The sequence below is a fragment of the Cherax quadricarinatus genome, chromosome 58 (genome assembly GCF_038502225.1).
Source record: "Cherax quadricarinatus isolate ZL_2023a chromosome 58, ASM3850222v1, whole genome shotgun sequence".
Classification (NCBI taxonomy): Eukaryota; Metazoa; Arthropoda; class Malacostraca; order Decapoda; family Parastacidae; genus Cherax; species Cherax quadricarinatus.
This window is the reverse complement of record NC_091349.1, coordinates 5,367,568-5,386,960: the sequence shown is the minus strand read 5'-3', so window position 1 is coordinate 5,386,960 and position 19,393 is coordinate 5,367,568. Positions and strand designations below refer to the sequence as shown.

General features: G+C 43.3%; 1 protein-coding gene across 3 annotated transcripts in view; it reads right to left on the bottom strand.

The window, feature by feature from the left end:
* The window catches only part of LOC128698048 (uncharacterized), a 76,287-nt gene extending 66,029 nt beyond the window's left edge, over positions 1 to 10,258 (bottom strand). For all 3 annotated transcript variants that reach the window (XM_070097585.1, XM_070097586.1, XM_053790110.2), the window contains exon 1: positions 10,066 to 10,258. The gene's annotated coding sequence lies outside the window, so the exon portion shown is untranslated. The remainder of the gene's footprint in view (positions 1 to 10,065) is intronic.
* Between the last annotated feature and the right edge of the window lie 9,135 nt (positions 10,259 to 19,393).

The following is a 19,393-nucleotide window of genomic DNA, read 5'->3' as shown; positions in this document are numbered from 1 at the left end:
AAACTGAAAATGGAACTTGACAATTCTAGAGTGGCGCTGGTGATTCAGTAGGACCTCCATTACCTTCAAATTTAGGTTACATAAATACATGAGTGGGAGCAAGGGGCTAGTAACCCCTTCCCGTATAAATTACTGAAGAAGAAAAACTTCAGTTTTTCTCTTTAGGTCACTCTGCCTCGGTGAGATAAGGCCGGTTCGTTGAAAAAAAAAAAAATACACGAGTGAGATGGGTTGGATCTGAGTGGGACTTGCACACAAGTTAATAGGGTTATCAAAGCTTATTCCTTGGGTAGCAATGAAAATGGGTTAGGCAAATATTTTTGTTAAGTGGGTTTGGGTTTAAGAACCTGCCTAGTATGGGCCAATCAGCCTGCTGCAGTATTCCTCCATTCTTATGTACTTATACCCATGAGTGAGACGTGCGTGTCCGATACGAAGACTGAAGAGAGTAGCCGCCCAAACACAACAACGTTGATAAGGCAACCAGAAACCTAAACAAAGTTTGATAGAATATAATTTATAATGTATCAACTCAGACCATCATTGTTGTCAGCGGCTGCGAAGTGGCTTAGAGATTACTGCAATATAGTCTGAGGATGGAATATCAATATGTAAAATGCGGTCATGAATAGCTGACAGAGCAGCAGTCTTCCTTACAATAATACTTAGGCGAGTACACAGGTAAAAAAAAGGCGAAGGCAGGAGCAGCGTCTTGACCCTGCAACCATATACAGACTTGTACACAGTTTTATAAGCTAGAGATAACAGTGACATCTTAATGTCCTAGCCAAAGTTTAATTGTACATCTTTACCCACGTGACTGACACATCACAATCACTAGTATTGGCAGGAAAATATAAGGATAATGAGATGCTGGTGACGTGGATGACATGCAGGCGACGTGGATGACATGCTGGCGACGTGGATGACATGCAGGCGACGTGGATGACCTGCAGGCGACGTGGATGACCTGCAGGCGACGTGGATGACATGCAGGCGACGTGGATGACATGCAGGCGACGTGGATGACATGCAGGCGACGTGGATGACATGCAGGCGACGTGGATGACATGCAGGCGACGTGGATGAGAATAACCAGACTTTCTCCAGTAAAGAGACACCTACCTTCTACTGTTCAGATAACCTGTTCTACGAGAAAATTTAGATAAACAGTATAGAAAAATCATCGAGACACTACTATATCTTAACACTAAAGAAAGTAACGCTGATGACGTATATCAAGAACTGTGCGAGAGGTGCTCAACACCTGAAACATCTGGCCAGAAATATACAAATAACCCGTACAGTGGAGAAACTTATGACGACGTTTCTCCCATGTGTAGGTTATCTGTGCATTGTAATAACGTTGGTAGAATTACCGACAATATAGTAGGCAACTGGACACATGTGCAACTAAAGTGGCATTTTATTGTGGCAACGTTTCGCTCTCCATTTTTTGCCAAGCCGTTCCGGCTTGACGAAGAGCTGAAACGTTGTCACAAAGCCAAAGAGCGAAACGCGAACATTAAAATGGTATACAACAGCGATAAGCTGGTAAGGCACGCGTGTCTTACTTACCAAAGAGCGAAACGTTACCACAATAAAATGCCACATTAGATGCACTTGTGTCCATTTACCTAACATATATGTGTATTGTTCCAGTCACGGTATTGTGCCTTATTTTTCAGAAATAGTGGGTGGGTGTGTGGGCGGGGGAATGGGAGTGGAATCCTGTCCCTGCAGATTATTAGAACCTTGGGGAACGCTAAACCTGTAGGGGTCGTGCATCCTGCACAAGTATAATACACGAATTTAAAAAAAAAAAAAAAAAAAAAAAAGGAAAAGGCTGGGGGCTATGAAAAAATTTGTTTGGACTAGTGAATAGAGAATACAGCCTCAAAAAAATAATAAATAAATAAATAAAATAAATAAATATAAATATATATATATATATATATATTATATATAGGGAATGTGTGACAGTATAGTGGTACCAACACTCTTATATGGGTGTGAAGTTTGGGTTGTAAATGTTGCAGCGAGGAGGCGGTTGGAGGCAGTGGAGATGTCCTGTCTAAGAGCAATGTGTGGTGTAAATATTATGCAGAAAATTCGGAGTGTGGAAATTAGGAGAAAGTGTGGAGTTAATGAAAGTGAGTCAGGGGGCTGAAGAGGGGCTGTTGAGGTGGTTTGATAATTTAGAGAGAATGGATCAAAGTAGAATGACATGGTGAGCGTATAAATCTGTAGGGGAAGGAGTCGTCCTCGAAAAGGTTGGAGGGAGGGGATAGAGGAGGTTTTGTGGGCGAGGGGCTTGGACTTCCAGCAAGCATGCGTGAGCGTATTAGATACGAGTGAATGGAGACGAATGGTATTTGGGACCTGACGAGCTGTTGGAGTGTGAGCAGGGTAATATTTAGTGAAGGGATTCAGGAAAATCGGTTATTTTATATAACCGGACTCGAGTCCTGGAAATGGGAAGTACAATGCCTGAGCTTTAAAGGAGGGGTTTGGGATATTAGCAGTTTGGAGGGATATGTTGTGTATCTTGATACGTAAATGCTTCTAAACTGTTGTGTTCTGGGCACCTCTGCAAAACAGTGATTATGAATGAGCGAGATGAAAGTGTTGAATGATGAGAGTATTTTCTTTTTGGGTCACCCTGCTTCGGTGGGAGACGGCCAACTTGTTATATATATATATATATATATATAGAGGAGGTGAATGTATTCAGATATTTAGGAGTGGACGTGTCAGCTGATGGGTCTATGAAAGATGAGGTGAATCATAGAATTGATGAGGGGAAAAGAGTGAGTGGTGCACTTAGGAGTCTGTGGAGACAAAGGACTTTGTCCTTGGAGGCAAAGAGGGGAATGTATGAGAGTATAGTTTTACCAACGCTCTTATATGGGTGTGAAGCATGGGTGATGAATGTTGCAGCGAGGAGAAGGCTGGAGGCAGTGGAGATGTCATGTCTGAGGGCAATGTATGGTGTGAATATAATGCAGAGAATTAGTAGTTTGGAAGTTAGGAGGAGGTGCAGGATTACCAAAACTGTTGTCCAGAGGGCTGAGGAAGGGTTGTTGAGGTGGTTCGGACATGTAGAGAGAATGGAGCGAAACAGTGACTTCAAGAGTGTATCAGTCTGTAGTGGAAGGAAGGCTGGGTAGGGGTCGGCCTAGGAAAGGTTGGAGGGAGAGGGTAAAGGAGGTTTTGTGTGCGAGGGGCTGGGACTTCCAGCAGGCATGCGTGAGCGTGTTTGATAGGAGTGAATGGAGACAAATGGTTTTTAATACTTGACGTGCTGTTGGAGTGCGAGCAAAGTAACATTTATGAAGGGGTTCAGGGAAACCGGCAGGCCGGACTTGAGTCCTGGAGATGGGAAGTAGTGCCTGCACTCTGAAGGAGGGGTGTTAATGTTGCAGTTTAAAAACTGTAGTGTAAAGCACCCTTCTGGCAAGACAGTGATGAAGTGAATGATGGTGAAAGTTTTTCTTTTTGGGCCACCCTGCCTTGGTGGGAATCGGCCAGTGTGATATATATATATATATATATATATATATATATATATATATATATATATATATATATATATATATATATATATATATATATATATATAACACCCCCGCGACCCGGTTCACAGCAGGATTCGAACCTACACATAGCATTAAAATACGTAGTACGCTGACGCATTACGTAGTACTTTGATGCAGTGTAGGTTCGAATCCTGTTGTTGAGAGGGATAATATTTGTAAATAATTTCGCCCGTTTGCGAATTGAGAAAGTGAGTGTGAAAGTGAGAGAGAGAGAGAGAGAGAGAGAGAGAGAGAGAGAGAGAGAGTGAGAGAGAGAGAGAGAGAGAGAGAGAGAGAGAGAGAGAGAGAGAGAGAGAGAGAGAGAGAGAGAGAGAGAGAGAGAGAGAGAGAGTATAATGTATCTAGAAACAAACAGGAAAGAGAGGCGTAACGAAGATAATATTAGAATTCAGGTGACTTAAACATCACCCAACTTGTCCCATGTAATGGGTGCCACATGATGCCGTCCCTCACAGTGGCACTCTCACCACTGAATACCACATGACCTGCCTATACGTACGTCGTATACAACATTAGGTAACATTACGGAGGAGTTTCACCCACAGAACGTTTCATCAATCCACACATCTTCACATGTCACAGACAGCAACGTCTTGTACTTCTGCCATAACAAAGGTTTCCATATTAGCTTCTGTGAGAGTAGACACCAGCGTCTGTTGGCGAGTAGCTGGTGTTGGCGAGTACCCCAGCGTCTACAGCAGTGCAATGTTGTGGTTGCTTCTTGCCGTTCCCTCTGCCATAGGGATCACGACACCGCTGTCTGTGTCATCGCCACACACCCGTCAGTTAATTTTCCTGATGATGCAATAATGTTAGTTAATGATAAATTCGCCAAGAAACAGCAGAGTATCTCCTGCCCTGGATCTCAGATGATGGCCGGTTCGGTAGTTAAGCATCCACTAGCTGACCCAAGAAAGGCTTTACACCACATGCAATAACAAAACCACTACACAGTAGTGTATCTTAAGATAGGTGTATACTCATGGTATCCTAAAAGCTTAGGTTTATTATGCAATAAGTTCTGTTCCCAAATCTGCACACCGCCATAATATACCGGAGCGAGATGCGAGGAAGTGTAAAATAAACCCAGTAAAAAATAGGGGCGCCGTGGGCACAATATGAGAACATTATATTAAATAGTGGTTTCAGACACTTCAACATCTTACCAGAAAATATCAAACACTGCTGGAGCAGATGTAGATCTTCAAAGGGAAATGGGGGGCCAAATCAACCAGGCTGTGCTGGCCAGCGAGCCGCCAGCAGCAACAGCCTGGTTGACCAGGCAAGCACCAGACAAGCCTAGCGCAGAGTCAGGCTCCAGGAGTAGAAAAACTCGAAAATGACGTATATGTACCAGACAAAACCACAAATTCTCTCCTCCACCAGTGAACAACTTATTCTCCCTCCCTAACGATTCCCAGGAGTTTCAACATATCCACCCACCGACTGACCTTCTCCAGCCTTCAATATCGTACTAGAGGAAATGCCAAACTCAATAATTCCTCAGCAGACTTGTAGCGTTCTCCAAAACAACCAGTTTCACTACACAGGCAATTACAATGTAAATTTACTCCAGCACTGATGGGAGGACATCTTTAAAGTCGCAGTAATTACTGAATTTATAGTAATTGTCTATTTGAAGATTAAAGAGTAGAACTATGTTCGTATCCCGACTTCATTATAATAATATTGATTCTACAGGTACATGTACAAAGCATACAGGCCTAGCTGACATCAATGATATACTACTATACAACGCTCCCGTGACCCAGTCCAAGAGGCGCAGCAGAGCATTTCGGGCAAATTAGGTCAATTTTGTCCCCAGGATGCGACCTACACTAGTCGACTAACACCCAGATACCTATTTTACTGCTAGGTGAACAGTGACAGCAGGTGTCTTAAGGAAACACGTCCTGATGTTTCCACCCGTACCTGGGATCAATCCCCGGACCTCAGTGAGAGAGCTAAGTGCACTAGCAATCGAAGGGTTGTAGCTCTTACTACCTCACTTGAATTCATTTCCATGGTCAACCACTCGTGTATTACAAAAACATTTTCTAGTATCGCATTAGCTCTTTTGTTTTTAATTTACAACTGCAGTCTCTGATATCCCTACTGAAGGTATTAAGTCTTACCTATTCTTTCGTATCTTTTTATAGCCTTATATATAGTCATGTCTCCTCCCCCCCCCCTCATGTCCTGGTGAAGGACCGGACAGCGTGAGGGTCGACTCCAGTAACAAACCCTAGTAGCCATTTAAGTAGAATAAGGAATAAAAAGGCACAATACCATGACTGGAACAATAAACAAACAGTGCAACTAACTAACCCATCTCTTTGGGAAGGACCTACTTCCACTGGGGAATCCCGCCTACCAGTGACTGCCCTCGTCTGCTGCCCGTCCCTTCCACTGACGCCAATATAAACGCCAAGTCTTCTTGCCTTTGCTCCAGATTCTCCTCCACCACGATGCTGTGAACACTAACTCCAAGGCCGAGGGACTGATTACCTCATCTTTTGTATATAGTTCTACTGTCTACCTATTATGTCCTAGAATCTGTATTGATAAAGCCACTGGATGGCGAAACGTCTACAATAAAGATATCCAGATGTTGCACATGTGTCTTAACTTTCAATAAACAAACAACCCGCACATAGGAAAAAGAAGCTCGTGGAGACTATGTGACTAGTCAATGGTCACAAGTCTGACCGGTACTTAGTCACAAGCTTTCCTCCTGTGTGCGGGTTGTGTATTTAATAGAATACTTGACGATAGCCTCGTCACCCTACTGAAGTCACCCAGTTTTCATTTCCTCTCTGTATGATCGTAACAAGGATCATACCGTCCCTTTTTGTAGAACCATCCTGCGTGTCGACTGCTGCTAACAGTAACCGCCTAGTTGATTTTGCCTCGTCTGGGACCGGGCCGCGGGGGCGACGACCCTCACAACAGTCTTCATTTACGATACATTTTGTCAACTTCTAGAAGTTTCACATATCAGAGTAGCCACTCGATGTAGTGTAATTATCATAACATTTCCAGACACCATGAACACCACATAATCCAAGAAAGCTAATAATTCCATAACTATTTATTACATTATAAAATTATCCCTAATACATAATTACAGTGGAAGAGAAAATAATAGGATTCAAACATGAAAGGCATCTCTTTCAGATCATAATTCCGTGCCAGAGATTTTTATAATTAATATTAGTGGCGGTTGCTTTTCTGATGCGACATCCTGAGTAAATCACTAGCCTGAGATGCAGGACTAGTGATTTACGCAAGATATATATACATATATATGCATATATATGCATACATATACATACATAAATATAAATATATGCAATAATCGCAAACACGCGATCTTAACTCTCATGGGTATTACCAGTGATGGTTTAGAAAGACACGTAAGCAAACACTGACATATTTATTAGAAAACGTTTCGGTCCTCGGACCTTGATCACTTCTCAGAAGTGTTCAAGGTCCCAGGACCGAAACGTTTTCTAATAAATATGTCATAGTGTTTGCTTACGTGTCTTTCTAAACCAACTTGTCGGTATTTATTACCAAGGTTTATACCATTACCAGTGATACACGAGTGGGTGTGAGTTGGACCTGACTAGCTTGTGCTACAAGGTCAGATGCCGTGCTCCTTCCTTAGGTGAATGTGACCTGACCTGATTAGGTTGGGGCATTGGCTTAAGCTAGTAGGAAACTTGGACCTACCTCGCATGGGCCAGTAGGCCTGCTGCTGTGTTCCTTCTTTCTTATGTTCTTACCTGTTGCTGTCTGGCAACACTTCGTAGCTCCTGACGACGCACGAGTGAGCTAAATATTTTCATCTCCATGTGGCTTGTTCTGCATATCTATCTCGTCTATCTCTCATCTCCTCCCCCCACACACACATAAAATGGAAGATAATCAAGTTTGATCCTTGATCCAACGAATCATTGACAAGCCCAATAATTTACTTTCCTCAAGAGCCCGTCACCAGCATCAAGGATCATATACGGCAAGACAGGTCACCAGTGTCATGGAGCATCAAGGAACAAGACAGGTCACCAGCATCAAGGAACAAGACAGGTCACCAGCATCAAGGAAGGTCACCGATTTAAGGAACAAGACAGGTCATCAGCATCAAGGAAGGTCACCGATTTAAGGAACAAGACAGGTCATCAGCATCAAGGAAGGTCACCGATTTAAGGAACAAGACAGATCAGCATCAATGAAGGTCACCGCATCAATGTCACCAGCATCAAGGTCACCGCATCAAGGAACAAGGCAGACCACCAGCATCAAGGAAGGTCACCAGTATCAAGGAACAAGACAGGCCACCAGCATCAAGGAACAAGACAGGCCATCAGCATCAAGGAACAAGACAGGCCATCAGCATCAAGGAACAAGACAGGCCATCAGCATCAAGGAACAAGGCAGGTCACCAGCATCAAGGAACAAGGCAGGTCACCAGCATCAAGGAACAAGACAGGTCACCAGCATCAAGGAAGACAGGTCACCAGCATCAAGGAACAAGACAAGTCACCAGCATCAAGGAACAAGGCAGACCACCAGCATCAAGGAAGGTCACCAGTATCAAGGAACAAGACAGGCCACCAGCATCAAGGAACAAGACAGGCCATCAGCATCAAGGAACAAGACAGGCCATCAGCATCAAGAAACAAGACAGGTCACCAGCATCAAGGAACAAGACAGGTCACCAGCACCAAGAAACAAGACAGGTCACCAGCATAAGGAACAAGACAGGTCACCAGCACCAAGAAACAAGACAGGTCACCAGCATCAAGGAACAAGACAGGTCACCAGCATCAAGGAACAAGACAGGTCACCAGCACCAAGAAACAAGACAGGTCACCAGCACCAAGAAACAAGACAGGTCACCAGCACCAAGAAACAAGACAGGTCACCAGCACCAAGGAACAAGACAGGTCACCAGCACCAAGAAACAAGACAGGTCACCAGCACCAAGAAACAAGACAGGTCACCAGCACCAAGAAACAAGACAGGTCACCAGCACCAAGGAACAAGACAGGTCACCAGCATCAAGGAACAAGACAGGTCACCAGCATCAAGGAACAAGACAGGTCACCAGCATCAAGGAACAAGACAGGTCACCAGCATCAAGGAACAAGACAGGTCACCAGCATCAAGAAACAAGACAGGTCACCAGCATCAAGGAACAAGACAGGTCACCAGCATCAAGGAACAAGACAGGTCACCAGCATCAAGGAACAAGACAGGTCACCAGCATCAAGGAACAAGACAGGTCACCAGCATCAAGGAACAAGACAGGTCACCAGCATCAAGGAACAAGACAGGTCACCAGCATCAAGAAACAAGACAGGTCACCAGCATCAAGGAACAAGACAGGTCACCAGCATCAAGGAACAAGACAGGTCACCAGCATCAAGAAACAAGACAGGTCACCAGCATCAAGAAACAAGACAGGTCACCAGCATCAAGAAACAAGACAGGTCACCAGCATCAAGGAACAAGACAGGTCACCACCATCAAGAAACAAGACAGGTCACCAGCATCAAGGAACAAGACAGGTCACCAGCACCAAGAAACAAGACAGGTCACCAGCATCAAGAAACAAGACAGGTCACCAGCACCAAGAAACAAGACAGGTCACCAGCACCAAGAAACAAGACAGGTCACCAGCACCAAGAAACAAGACAGGTCACCAGCATCAAGAAACAAGACAGGTCACCAGCATCAAGAAACAAGACAGGTCACCAGCATCAAGAAACAAGACAGGTCACCAGCATCAAGAAACAAGACAGGTCACCAGCATCAAGGAACAAGACAGGTCACCAGCATCAAGAAACAAGACAGGTCACCAGCATCAAGAAACAAGACAGGTCACCAGCACCAAGAAACAAGACAGGTCACCAGCACCAAGAAACAAGACAGGTCACCAGCATCAAGAAACAAGACAGGTCACCAGCATCAAGAAACAAGACAGGTCACCAGCATCAAGAAACAAGACAGGTCACCAGCATCAAGAAACAAGACAGGTCACCAGCATCAAGGAACAAGACAGGTCACCAGCATCAAGAAACAAGACAGGTCACCAGCATGAGCCTCACTTCAGTGAACCGTGAGTAATGGCTCATCTCCACTTTTTTTTGTAAAACTCGTTAAAACAAATTCATGACAGTGGAATACCTTAATTTCTTCAATACAAATAAAATTAACACAGTCACATTTTATTCATAATTGCCAATTGTTTAATTCTGAGGTCAGACTTGAGGCACCACACCCATCACTTCTTCGCAGTACCTCAATTTTAATGTTTAAAATACAACACCTTCCATTTTATTCCTGCTCTTTTAATTAGCTGCAAGAAGCACACAAGCTAGTTTAATATTAGTGCACAAAACCTTCAGGGAAATATTTCACTTATTCCGTTGTCGGGTTAAACTGACAATGTATTTACCTTAATTGTGTTTTATTGTACAGGAACTGATGAGAGTAATATGGCAGTAATAATGGCTGCTGGCGTCTTCTTGAATCAACCTACACTCTGCTGACACACGTTACAGCCTAGGTAGGCCGTGCAGACCACAGTAGGCCGTACAGATCACACAGGCTGGACACACCACTATCCTCCCCAGCCACCAACAACAAGCTGCCAGTTGCTCCTCCTCAACATTTTACCCCAGGAACCACCCAACCCTTACTAGTTGCCGTATATTTCTTCAATTATAACTATCTGCTTTACTTATTGTCCCTCTCTACTACACCCGAGACTTGCATTAATGCATTATCCACACTTCTATCACATTTCCACTTGCATACATACACGTATATAAGTATATAGCCAAAAAATTACCATCGTGCAAAAATAGAATAACTCTGTGGCATCTCCTCAAGGTGCAGTTGCTACAATTTCTGCCGTAATTTTTTTATTAACGTTCTAAAATGTCCCCAAGAAGCTCCTATAACTATCACCACATGATATATCAACCCTGTATTAATAACTATGATAACCTGTATAGTAATACAAGTGATATTCGAAGGAGAGGCCAGGAAATAATCAATTATAACTCTTGGCAGGTGCCGCATAAGATATTTTGGACCCACCACATAACATACTTACCGTTTCAATAACTAACCTTTATACAGGCTAAATTTACACATATTTTTACAGAATGATACTTATGATTCTATGTAATATTTATACAGCCCGCATTACTGGCGTACAGCCGCGATAAGTCATGAAAAAAGACAATGTAACATACCACCCACCCAGCCACTTACTGGGATTTATTTTCAATGTCTCCGTAATATGAAATCCCAGGTGAATATCTAATAGGTAAAGGGGTGAGGAAATGGAGGCTTCTACTGCTGGCAAGACAGATGACAGCTAAGTGACGAGACAGTGCAGGTGTGGGGGAAGAGGTGCAAGTTTTTTTTAATTATCATTAGAACTAGAGTACGGGAGGGAGAGCACCTTCAGCGGCTGAGGTACACACCTCTTAATATGGTCTATATATCGAGGTGTATATACATCAAAAGTGTATATTTCAGGGTATATATATATATATAATATATATATATATATATATATATATATATATATATATATATATATATATATATATATATATATATATATATATATATATATATATACCTGGAGTTTACCTGGAGAGAGTTCCGGGGGTCAACGCCCCCGCGGCCCGGTCTGAGACCAGGCCTCCTGGTGGATCAGCGCCTGATCAACCAGGCTGTTGCTGCTGGCTGCACGCAAACCAACGTACGAGCCACAGCCCGGCTGATCAGGAACTGACTTTAGGTGCTTGTCCAGTGCCAGCTTGAAGACTGCCAGGGGTCTGTTGGTAATCCCCCTTATGTGTGCTGGGAGGCAGTTGAACAGTCTCGGGCCCCTGACACTTATTGTATGGTCTCTTAACGTGCTAGTGACACCCCTGCTTTTCATTGGGGGGATGGTGCATCGTCTGCCAAGTCTTTTGCTTTCGTAGTGGGTGATTTTCGTGTGCAAGTTCGGTACTAGTCCCTCTAGGATTTTCCAGGTGTATATAATCATGTATCTCTCCCTCCTGCGTTCCAGGGAATACAGGTTTAGGAACCTCAAGCGCTCCCAATAATTGAGGTGTTTTATCTCCGTTATGCGCGCCGTGAAAGTTCTCTGTACATTTTCTAGGTCGGCAATTTCACCTGCCTTGAAAGGTGCTGTTAGTGTGCAGCAATATTCCAGCCTAGATAGAACAAGTGACCTGAAGAGTGTCATCATGGGCTTGGCCTCCCTAGTTTTGAAGGTTCTCATTATCCATCCTGTCATTTTTCTAGCAGATGCGATTGATACAGTGTTATGGTCCTTGAAGGTGAGATCCTCCGACATGATCACTCCCAGGTCTTTGACGTTGGTGTTTCGCTCTATTTTGTGGCCAGAATTTGTTTTGTACTCTGATGAAGATTTAATTTCCTCATGTTTACCATATCTGAGTAATTGAAATTTCTCATCGTTGAACTTCATATTGTTTTCTGCAGCCCACTGAAAGATTTGGTTGATGTCTGCCTGGAGCTTTGCAGTGTCTGCAATGGAAGACACTGTCATGCAGATTCGGGTGTCATCTGCAAAGGAAGACACGGTGCTGTGGCTGACATCCTTGTCTATGTCGGATATAAGGATGAGGAACAAGATGGGAGCGAGTACTGTGCCTTGTGGAACAGAGCTTTTCACCGTAGCTGCCTCGGACTTTACTCTGTTGACGACTACTCTCTGTGTTCTGTTAGTGAGGAAATTATAGATCCATCGACCGACTTTTCCTGTTATTCCTTTAGCACGCATTTTGTGCGCTATTACGCCATGGTCACACTTGTCGAAGGCTTTTGCAAAGTCTGTATATATTACATCTGCATTCTTTTTGTCTTCTAGTGCATTTAGGACCTTGTCGTAGTGGTCCAATAGTTGAGACAGACAGGAGCGACCTGTTCTAAACCCATGTTGCCCTGGGTTGTGTAACTGATGGGTGTCTAGATGCGTGGTGATCTTGCTTCTTAGGACCCTTTCAAAGATTTTTATGATATGGGATGTTAGTGCTATTGGTCTGTAGTTCTTTGCTGTTGCTTTACTGCCCCCTTTGTGGAGTGGGGCTATGTCTGTTGTTTTTAGTAACTGTGGGACGACCCCCGTGTCCATGCTCCCTCTCCATAGGATGGAAAAGGCTCGTGATAGGGGCTTCTTGCAGTTCTTGATGAACACAGAGTTCCATGAGTCTGGCCCTGGGGCAGAGTGCATGGGCATGTCATTTATCGCCTGTTCGAAGTCATTTGGCGTCAGGATAACATCGGATAGGCTTGTGTTAATCAAATTTTGTGGCTCTCTCATAAAAAATTCATTTTGATCTTCGACTCTCAGTCTGGTTAGCGGCTTGCTAAAAACTGAGTCATATTGGGACTTGAGTAGCTCACTCATTTCCTTGTTGTCATCTGTGTAGGACCCATCTTGTTTAAGTAGGGGCCCAATACTGGACGTTGTTCTCGATTTTGATTTGGCATAGGAGAAGAAATACTTTGGGTTTCTTTCGATTTCATTTATGGCTTTTAGTTCTTCCCGCGATTCCTGACTCCTAAAGGATTCTTTTAGCTTAAGTTCGATGCTTGCTATTTCTCTGACCAGTGTCTCCCTACGCATTTCAGATATATTGACCTCTTTTAGCCGCTCTGTTATTCTTTTCCGTCGCCTGTAAAGGGAGCGCCTGTCTCTTTCTGTTTTACATCTACTCCTCCTTTTTCTTAGAGGAATAAGCCTTGTGCATACATCGAGTGCTACCGAGTTAATCTGTTCTAGGCATAAGTTGGGGTCTGTGTTGCTTAGTATATCTTCCCAGCTTATATCGGTTAGGACTTGGTTTACTTGGTCCCACTTTATGTTTTTGTTATTGAAGTTGAATTTGGTGAATGCTCCCTCGTGACTAATCTCATTATGTCGGTCTGGGGCTCCGCGCATACATGACTGAACCTCAATTATGTTGTGATCTGAGTATATTGTTTTTGATATGGTGATATTTCTTATCAGATCATCATTGTTAGTGAAGATGAGGTCTAGTGTATTCTCCAGTCTAGTAGGCTCTATTATTTGCTGGTTTAAATTGAATTTTGTGCAGAGATTTAAAAGCTCGCGTGAGTGTGAGTTTTCATCAGAGCTGCCTCCTGGTGTTATTACTGCAACAATATTATTTGCTATATTCCTCCATTTTAGGTGCCTTAAGTTGAAATCCCCCAGGAGCAAGATGTTGGGTGCAGGAGCTGGAAGGTTTTCCAGACAGTGGTCAATTTTTAACAGCTGTTCCTGGAATTGCTGGGATGTTGCATCCGGAGGCTTGTAGACTATCACAATGACTAGGTTTTGGTTCTCGACCTTTACTGCTAAAACTTCCACTACATCATTTGAGGCATTTAGCAGTTCTGTGCAAACAAGTGACTCTGCAATGTACAGGCCAACCCCCCCCTTTTGCCTGTTCACTCTGTCACATCTGTATAGGTTGTAACCTGGGATCCATATTTCGTTGTCCAAGTGATCCTTTATGTGGGTCTCAGTAAAAGCCGCGAACATTGCCTTTGCCTCTGCAAGCAGTCCACGGATGAAAGGTATTTTGTTGTTTGTTGCTGGCTTTAGACCCTGTATATTTGCAAAGAAGAATGTTATCGGACTGGTGGTATTATCGGACTGGTGATATATTTTTTTTTTTTTTTCAACAAGTCGGCCGTCTCCCACCAAGGCAGGGTGACCCAAAAAAGAAAGAAAATCCCCAAAAAGAAAATACTTTCATCATTCAACACTTTCACCATACTCACACATGATTATATACACCTGGAAAATCCTAGAGGGACTAGTACCGAACTTGCACACGAAAATCACTCACTACGAAAGCAAAAGACTTGGCAGACGATGCACCATCCCCCCAATGAAAAGCAGTGGTGTCACTAGCACGTTAAGAGACCATACAATAAGTGTCAGGGGCCCGAGACTGTTCAACTGCCTCCCAGCACACATAAGGGGGATTACCAACAGACCCCTGGCAGTCTTCAAGCTGGCACTGGACAAGCACCTAAAGTCAGTTCCTGATCAGCCGGGCTGTGGCTCGTACGTTGGTTTGCGTGCAGCCAGCAGCAACAGCCTGGTTGATCAGGCTCTGATCCACCAGGAGGCCTGGTCACAGACCGGGCCGCGGGGGCGTTGACCCCCGGAACTCTCTCCAGGTAAACTCCAGGTATCACTGTTTTTACAGAGGTGCTCAGAATACAACAGTTTAGAAGCATATACGTATAAAGATACACAACATATCCCTCCAAACTGCCAATATCCCAAACCCCTCCTTTAAAGTGCAGGCATTGTACTTCCCATTTCCAGGACTCAAGTCCGACTATATGAAAATAACCGGTTTCCCTGAATCCCTTCACTAAATATTACCCTGCTCACACTCCAACAGATCGTCAGGTCCCAAATACCATTCGTCTCCATTCACTCCTATCTAACACGCTCACGCACGCTTGCTGGAAGTCCAAGCCCCTTGCCCACAAAACCTCCTTTACCCCCTCTCTCCAACCCTTTCGAGGACGACCCCTACCCCGCCTTCCTTCCCCTATAGATTTATATGCTTTCCATGTCATTCTACTTTGATCCATTCTCTCTAAATGACCAAACCACCTCAACAACCCCTCTTCTGCTCTCTGACTAATACTTTTATTAACTCCACACCTTTTCCTAATTTCCACACTCCGAATTTTCTGCATAATATTTACACCACACATTGCCCTTAAACAGGACATCTCCACTGCCTCCAACCGTCTCCTCGCTGCTGCATTTACCACCCAAGCTTCACATCCATATAAGAGTGTTGGTACTACTATACTTTCATACATTCCCTTCTTTGCCTCCATAGATAACGTTTTTTGACTCCACATATACCTCAACGCACCACTCACCTTTTTTCCCTCATCAATTCTATGATTAACCTCATCCTTCATAAATCCATCCTCCGACACGTCAACTCCCAAGTATCTGAAAACATTTACTTCTTCCATACTCCTCCTCCCCAATTTGATATCCAATTTTTCTTTATCTAAATCATTTGATACCCTCATCACCTTACTCTTTTCTATTTCACTTTCAACTTTCTACCTTTACACACATTCCCAAACTCATCCACTAACCTTTGCAATTTTTCTTTAGAATCTCCCATAAGCACAGTATCATCAGCAAAAAGTAACTGTGTCAATTCCCATTTTGAATTTGATTCCCCAAAATTTAATCCCACCCCTCTCCCGAACACCCTAGCATTTACTTCCTTTACAACCCCATCTATAAATATATTAAACAACCATGGTGACATTACACATCCCTGTCTAAGACCTACTTTTACCGGGAAATATTCTCCCTCTCTTCTACACACCCTAACCTGAGCCTCACTATCCTCATAAAAACTCTTTACAGCATTTAGTAACTTACCACCTATTCCATACACTTGCAACATTTGCCACATTGCTCCTCTATCCACTCTATCATATGCCTTTTCTAAATCCATAAATGCAATAAAAACTTCCCTACCTTTATCTAAATACTGTTCACATATATGCTTCAATGTAAACACTTGATCTACAAATCCCCTACCCACTCTGAAACCTCCTTGCTCATCCGCAATTCTACATTCTGTCTTACCTCTAATTCTTTCAATTATAACCCTACCGTACACTTTTCCTGGTATACTCAGTAAACTTATTCCTCTATAATTTTTACAATCTCTTTTGTCCCCTTTCCCTTTATATAAAGGGACTATACATGCTCTCCGCCAATCCCTAGGTACCTTCCCCTCTTTCATACATTTATTAAACAAAAGTACCAACCACTCCAACACTATATCCCCCCCTGCTTTTAACATTTCTGTCATAATCCCATCAGTTCCAGCTGCTTTACCCCCTTTCATTCTACGTAATGCCTCACGTACCTCCCCCACACTTGCATTCTGCTCTTCTTCACTCCTAAAAGATGGTATACCTCCCTGACCAGTGCATAAAATTACTGCCTCTCTTTCTTCCTTAACATTTAAAAGTTTCTCAATATATATATATATATATATATATATATATATATATATATATATATATATATATATATATATATATATATGTCACTCTGACTTTTTTGGGTTATCCTAGGTTCTCTACACATATGCTGCTATGTATGATAATTCTATGTAACAGTATTTGTGTATACCTGAATAAACTTACTTATACGCATCGAGAAGAGCCTACCTAAAGAATGTTTTCAGGAGTCAACGCACCTGCGGCCCAAACCTGGACCAGGCCTTCTGGTGGATCAAGGCCTGATCAACCAGACTGTTACTGCTGGCCGAACGCAGTCCACGTACGAAGTGACTTGAGGAATTCATCAAGTCCCCTCTTGAAAACAGACAATGAGAGGCTGTTGAAGTCTTGGGCCCCTTATAGTGTTGTCTCTTGGTGTATTCAGTGCACCTTCCTCCATACCTTTCAATGGGGTGTTTTCCACTGTCTGCTGAGCTTACCTACCTGGGAGGTGTTTCGGGGGTCAACACTCCCGCGGCCGGGTCCATGACCAGACCTCGTGGTGGATCAGAACTTGATTAGCAACGCTATTACTGCCGGCGACCCGCAATCCACCGTACAAACCACGGCCCGGTTGATCAGATACCGCCTTTAGGTATCTGTCCAGCTCCCACTTGAAGATAACTAGGCATCTGTATGTAATCCCTCTTATGTATGCTGGAGGCTGTTGCACAGCCTCCTGCTTTCGTGGGGAGCGATTTGTGTGTGCAGATTTGGGACCAGTACCTCCATGATTTTCCAGGTGCAAATTATAATATCCATTTTTCGCTTTCGTTCCAAGGAACAAAGGTCAAGGGAGATATATATCTTAGGGTACATACACCGAAGAATTTCGCAGGGTATACACAGAGAGATGTAAGCTTCAGGGTCTATACGACAGAGGATATTATGTTTCAAGGCATATATACCCAAATGTATATGCTTCAGGGCATATATACCCAAATGTATATGCTTCAGGGCATATATACCCAAATGTATATGCTTCAGGGCATATATACCCAAATGTATATGCTTCAGGGCATATATACCCAAATGTATATGCTTCAGGGCATATATACCCAAATGTATATGCTTCAGGGCATATATACCCAAATGTATATGCTTCAGGGCATATATACCCAAATGTATATGCTTCAGGGCATATATACCCAAATGTATATGCTTCAGAGCATATATACCCAAAGGTATGTCTTAAGGAATATATACCTAGAGGTATATGTCTCCAGGTATATACTCCCAAAGCCATATGTCTCAGAGTGCCTACCTCGAGGTGTATGTCTTGAGGTATATACAAAGAAAGGTATACGTCTCGGTACATACACCGAGAGGCATAAGTCTTAGGATACATACACCAACAGACATATTCATATCTCCAAGAATATACAGAGGGATTCCTCTGAGGGTATACCCGCCGAAAGAGGTACATACCCCGGTATATATGCACACGTACCTATTCACCGCTAGGTGGTCATGACCAGCAGGTGTAGGGAGACTTGCTTATTTGTCTCGTCACGCTCGGGATTGAGCCTGGGTCCTTGGCTTGTGACCCGAACAACGCCATAAACATGTGACTAAGACAGCTGACTCACATGAAGCCGATAACACCAGAAATGTTATTAAAAAGATAAGTCGAAAGAGCTTATAGACTCAGTGGTGAGATTTACGAGTAAAATCACCCTAAGCTGCGGGCTCGGGGATTTACGGAGATAAGTCACCTTAATTGAACCTGATCACAGCTAGACCAGCAATGCAGGGCAGAAGAGAAGACACGTTTTGACCACCTGAGGGTGAAACATGGTTCAAATAGTGTCTACATAATACCATACCCTGTCAACATAATTTTTGCTCTTCATATCATAGCCTGCCGGAGTTATATCTCAGATACCAACCAGTAAACTCCAGATAAACTCAGATACTAACCAGTGGTATACTTCAGGTACCAACCAGTGTTATACCTCAGATACTAACCAGTGGTATACTACAGGTACCAACCAGTGTTATACCTCAGATACCAACCAGTGTTATACCTCAGGTACCAACCAGTGTTATACCTCAGATACCAACCAGTGTTATACCTCAGGTACCAACCAGTGTTATACCTCAGGTACCAACCAGTGTTATACCTCAGGTACCAACCAGTGTTATACCTCAGATACCAACCAGTGTTATACCTCAGGTACCAACCAGTGTTATACCTCAGGTACCAACCAGTGTTATACCTCAGGTACCAATCAGTGTTATACCTCTACCCTTGCCCTCCCCTGGTTACGTCTCTAATAAATAATAATAATAAAAATAATAATTATTATTATTATTATTATTTTTTATTAACACCTCGGCCGATTCCCACCAAGGCAGGGGGCAGGGTGGCCCGAAAAAGAAAATCTTTCATCATTCATTCCAGCACTGTCTTTCCAGAGGTGTGCTTTACACTACAGTTATAAAACTGCAACATTAACACCCGTCCTTCAGAGTGCAGACACTGTACTTCCCATCTCCAGGACTCAAGTCCGGCCTGCCGGTTTCCCTGAATCCCTTCATAAATGTCATTTTGCTTACACTCCAACAGCACGTCAAGTATTAAAAACCATTTGTCTCCATTCACTCCTATCAAATACGCTCATGCACGCTTGCTGGAAGTCCAAGCCCCT